The following is a 5,394-nucleotide window of genomic DNA, read 5'->3' on the forward strand; positions in this document are numbered from 1 at the left end:
CATCTCCAGGAGAGCAGGGCCCATCACGCGTAACGGTTCCTTGGGAAGACAAACACCATCACTCCAGAATTTCCCCCTTCCTCCTTCTTCCTCCCACCTTATATACTGAGCATGATGTCATATGGTGTGGAATATCCCTTTGGTCAGTTTGGGTCCCCTGTCCCAGCTGTGTCTCCTCCCAGTCTCCCATGCATCCCCAACTTCCTTGCCATGTGGCAGTACGGAAAGCAGTAAAGGCCTTGGCTCTGTGTAAACTCTGCTCAGCAATAACAAAAACATCTCTGCATTATCAACCCTGTGTTCAGCACAAAACCCAAACATAGCCTCATACTAGCCTCTATGAAGAAAGTTTACTCTACTTCAGCTCAAACCAGCACATCTTGTAACCATGTTCTAAACCCAGTGATTTCTGCTCCCACTCACGTGGTCCTGGACTTGGGATGGCTCTGGCTGAGTGTCCTTGGGCTCAAAAAGAGCTGCCAAACCCTTTCATGACAAAGCTTTGTGTGGTGATGAAAGTGTTTTGGTTCTGGGAAGAGAGAATTATCTGGCAGGAAACGTGTCAAAAGCCACTGAGCACTTGGCTTGAGCTGCACTTGCCAGTGTGAAGTTTAAACAGGGTGAGTTTATTCCATAGGGTGAGTTTTTCCTGGATTTTCCTAGTTTTATGTATATTATGCTCATAAGCCTTTCCATTTTGGTTTTGTAGGAAACTTTTCCCTCAAGGATTTTGTTCTGTCTTAGCTGAGCAAAGCACCTCCCTGTGTAACTTGATCTTTTGTGTGCTGGGAAGTGATTTACTTAGTACATAAACCCAAGTGAGCAGATTTGGGGTGTTCCTACACACCTCTTTGTGTATAAATCAGAGCTGTTTTCAGTGCAGTTCAGGAAAACCCACAATTTTCCACATTTTTCAGCATCAGCTCAGAAAAATGGTTCTTTAGAGGTAAGAACCTCTAAGTCAAAGCTGCCTTACTTTAGCTCAGCAGTTTCAGAAAGTGCAGGTGTCTCTCAGTTTCCTGTTTTTTTTTAATGTAAGTAAAAAAATGCGAAGTTGCTCAACTTCCACATTTGTGTAACTTCACGTTTGAATGACACTTGAGCTTTTCACTAGTGAGACAGATCCTTTTCACAAAGCCAAGTGGGTCAACTTGCTGTGCTGAGGTTCCAGGAGTTTTCCACTAGCAGTTCCATGGTGGGAGGTAAGATGGAGCTCTAGCACTTCTTCCTTACTGCAAACCCAACACAGTGTGAGGTTTGGTGGGGAGAAACTCTTTGGAGTTGGATTCTGGAATGTGAGATGCAGCTGGAAAAGTGGCAGGAGCAGGAGGAACAGGGAGGTGATGTCCATGGTGGTGTTTCCACATTATTCACAACATGCAGTTTGCAACCCACATGGGGAGACCTACCAGGGTGGGGATTTTACAGTAGATTTGAGATTCTCAAATTTGAGAGGAAAGTTCCTGTTCCTGCTTTGGTGGGGAAAAAAAAAGTCAATTTAACTTCAGAAAGGGAAACAAAGAGGGAATTTTTCAGAGCTGCTTCTGATTAGGAAAATGCTCATGAAGTGCACTGGGTTTTTTTTTCTGTTGCAAAATGATCCTGTGGGGGCTTTTTAGTTATTAAATGCTCATTTTTACGTGGAAGAAGACAATGTGCTCATCAAAGCACAGTGACTTTGGGGAGACCTTCTCACCCTCTGCAACTCCCTGACAGGAGGTTGGAGTCAGGTGGGGGTTGGTCTCTTCTCCCAGGCAACCAGCAGCAGGACAAGAGGGCACAGACTCAAGCTCTGCCAGGGGAGGGTTAGGTTGGATATTGGGAAGAGATTTTTTCTGGAGAGAGTGCTCAGGCATTGGAATGTGCTGCCCAGGGAGGTGGTGGATTCCCCATCCCTGGAGGTTTTCAAGCTGAGACTGGATGTGGCACTTAGTGCCATGGTCCAGTAACCACAGTAGGGTTGGACTTGATGATCTTGGAGGTCTTTTCCAACCTGGTTGATTCTGTGATTCTATGACCATGTGTGTGTGCAAGAACCAGGCACTGGGAAGTAGGATTGATGCTGAGTTATTGCTGGTTGGTAAAACTGCTTTGTGCCAGTTTATCAGATGCCTGAAAAATGGCTAAAAACTAAAAGTCTGTGAGTTAGAAACAGGTGATGGGTGAATTTTGCTCATGAGTGTACACATGTATATAAATACACCTTTTTTTTCCCCCTCCTTTTAGCTTCTCTTCCTGCCCATTAGTGTCTGGAGAGAATGGGAAGTGGTTCTTCAACAAAGAAAGAAGGTATTTTATTTTTTCAAGCTTATTTTAGCTGCAGTTAGTGTTCTTAACAGTGCTGTGGTGCTGACCCCAGGGCTGCTATGGGGGCAGCTCAGCAGATGTGAACATTTGGGGAAGAACTGCTTGGCTGCCAAGGGCTGCCCTGGGCCAGTCATAATAGGAACAATGAAATTTTTCTGTCTGATGATTCCACTTTCAGCCCCACAAGAGAGAAATATTAGATGTAAAACCAGACAGCTTTGTACAGTCACATGTCTCTGTGTGTGCTTCTTGTTGCTTGGGCTATTACTGGGGAAATGGACACATTTCAAAACCAGGTTTGGATTGGTTATTTTTTTTTAATTCCAATTCACTTCAGAGCCTATTTCCACTACTGTCCAGACCACCCTATACACCACTGCACCCACCCCTGCAACTGACTTGGAAGCTTCAGAAGTCAAATGTTGGATTGAGTAAGTGCTTCACCTTTGTTTCCTGACTCCAAACCCAGAGCTCCCTGAGGCTGCAGTTTCCTCCTGCAAGGGAGGAGTGACCTGTCATACATTTTACTCCTTGGGGTTTGAAAATGTTGCTTAGAGTTTCCTAGTCTGTGCACTAGATGTGTAATTCCTAGTCATGCTTAATGCAGGTACTTTTAACCTCTTGGGGTGAATGATGTGTGACACCTCCTAAGGTTTGGTGAATTGGAGCACTGCTGATGCTTCAACAGCTCTGTTAAAACTGAGGATTCTGACAGGGATTTCTGTGTGTCAACAGCCATGAAATACTCTACATGTCTCTGGCCTTCATCTGTGGCATCCTCCTGACTGTCCTGGTGTTTGCCATCATCTACCTCCTCAGGAAAAGTAAGTGGCACAGTCAGAGGAGTAACAGCAGGGTGATGGAAACTACAGAAATTACTCTGAAAGAGGCTCAAATTCTGTCTGCCTTGAGTAATGCATTGATGACAGGTCACTCCTGGCACTAACTCCTCAGGAATCATCCTGGGAGCTGTTTCCACAGAAGAGTTAACTCTGCCACTGATGAATTGAGGAGGTTTTTGTTGGTTGGGGGTTTTTCTCATCCTAACACTGGCCACGCTGAATTCCTCAGTCCCTTTTCATCCTAGCCACTTCCAACAAGTGGGCAAGGACTTGGTAGCCCAAACTGGCCCTGTTGCAGTGCAGGTCTGTGCCAGATTTGTCTGTCACCCACTCTTGAGCCTCTCTTGCCTTGCTGTCTCCAAGCCCAGTGCTGACAGCTGAGACTGGTATCACTCTCCTTCCCAGAGCATAAGAAATCCCATCAAAATTTACGAGAGGAAGTTTGCCCCCAGACAGCAACTGAGGAATCTGTGAGGAACCACCAGGTAAGGCTTACAACTCTTGTTTCTAACACTCTATGCAGAGATTTCAGGTTCCTGACAGTGTGGTTGTATTAATTTGGGGTGGGAAGGAGGAAAGTAATTTGTAAGACTTGAGTGTTAGTCAGCAAAAGTTCTTCCTTTGGACATCCAAGGCTTCAGCCTGAGTAACTTTCCAGGGAGGTACTTGGGCAGTAGCAGGAAAGATCACACAACCAATCCAACCTGTTAGGTCATAGGTTGGACCTGATGATCTTAGAGGTCTTTTCCAGCCTGGAAAATGATGCTCCTCAGAGCATCAGAGATGACAGAGGAGATGATGCTCTCTGCTACCACAGGGCTGAAATGCCATACTGTACTCCCCATGTATTTCAAGGGTTCTGGGGCTTAATTAAACTCCTAATTAGGCAGGTTAGGGCAAAATCTCTTCAAATGGCCAACATGTGATATTAACTCTTTGGAAGTCCCTAAAGGAGCATTGACCTGAGCTCCTGAGCTAGCCCCTGAGCTGATCCAGCATTGCATTTGCTGATTTTGCCATGTGCAGGGACAAACTGCTTGTGGTGCTGAGAAGAGATTAGAAGTGAGAAATCCCTGCTGAGCTGCAGTGCTTGAACACTCTCTAATGTCTGTGGCTTCTTTCACATCCCCAGAATGAGGTTACCTACTCCACTCTGGTGTTCCAGCGAGGTCGGACACCACTGGCTGTGTGATGATGAAGTTCCCAGTGAAACAAAAATGTTTCCACTTGCTCAACATCAAAAACCACCAGAACGTTACCCCAAGGCCTGTGGTGCTCTGAGAATGCCAACACTGCTGTATGCAACACCAGCTCTTGTTAAGTCAGAAGGGGAAATTGAGGTCTCCCATTCCAAACTGGTTGCCAATGGTTGTGGGCAAATTGTCGGGTTTTGGTTTTTTTCATACAGTATTTCCTCATCTGAAGAAATTTCTCTGCAATTGTAAAGTTTCCTTTTTTGTGACCTACTGAAGAGAATTAAGAAATGAAAATGTTTCTCTGAGTCTATCCCTGTCTGTACCTTTGTGTTTCCCTTTTCTGTCACTAACTATAGTATTTTTCTTGGTTTTTTTTTTTTTTAATTGCCAAGTGCTCTGATTAGTTATTTGCTATTACTGAAGTGATGATAAAACAATATTTGTATGCAAATGTCTCTTCCTGACTGAGTCCCATAAAAGAAATGCACAATCACAGTGTGACAGCAAAAATCTCTGGAAATCTTCATTCATATATTAGTACCCACAATGGATATTTAGAAAAGTTAAAAATCATTCTCTTTTTGGGCTGATTTTTAGCTCTTTTTGGAAACTGGGGATAAGATACCACCAGTGACTTGGTCTTAGCAATCACAGAGAAGCTTCTCTGCACGTTCCCATGCCCATGGGTGGGAGGTTTGTTGTCCAAGGGGGTAGAGGGATCTCCAGCTGCTCAGGGCTGAAGGAGAGTGAATTTTTCTGCTGTCTCAATGCTTGGACATTGGCTGAGGATATCTGAGAGGTTTCAGGGGCTCAGGGCTGGATGTGCCACCTGATGGCAGCACCAAGCCATGGATGTGCTCTGGGTTTGCTCCTCCTAGACTTGGTGCTTTGCTGCTTTTCCAACACAGAGTTAACAAAGCAGTGGCTCCACCTCTGCCAGCCCCAAAGGGTTGTCCTGCCTCCTCCTTCTTCCAGCAGCTGCTGGAATTCCGGGGGATCCCTGAAAAGCAGGTGCCCCAGAGCATTGTGTTCTGAAATTTGGTGGTGTG

Source organism: Acanthisitta chloris, unplaced genomic scaffold, assembly GCF_000695815.1.
Source record: "Acanthisitta chloris isolate BGI_N310 unplaced genomic scaffold, ASM69581v1 scaffold10682, whole genome shotgun sequence".
Lineage (NCBI taxonomy): Eukaryota > Metazoa > Chordata > Aves > Passeriformes > Acanthisittidae > Acanthisitta > Acanthisitta chloris.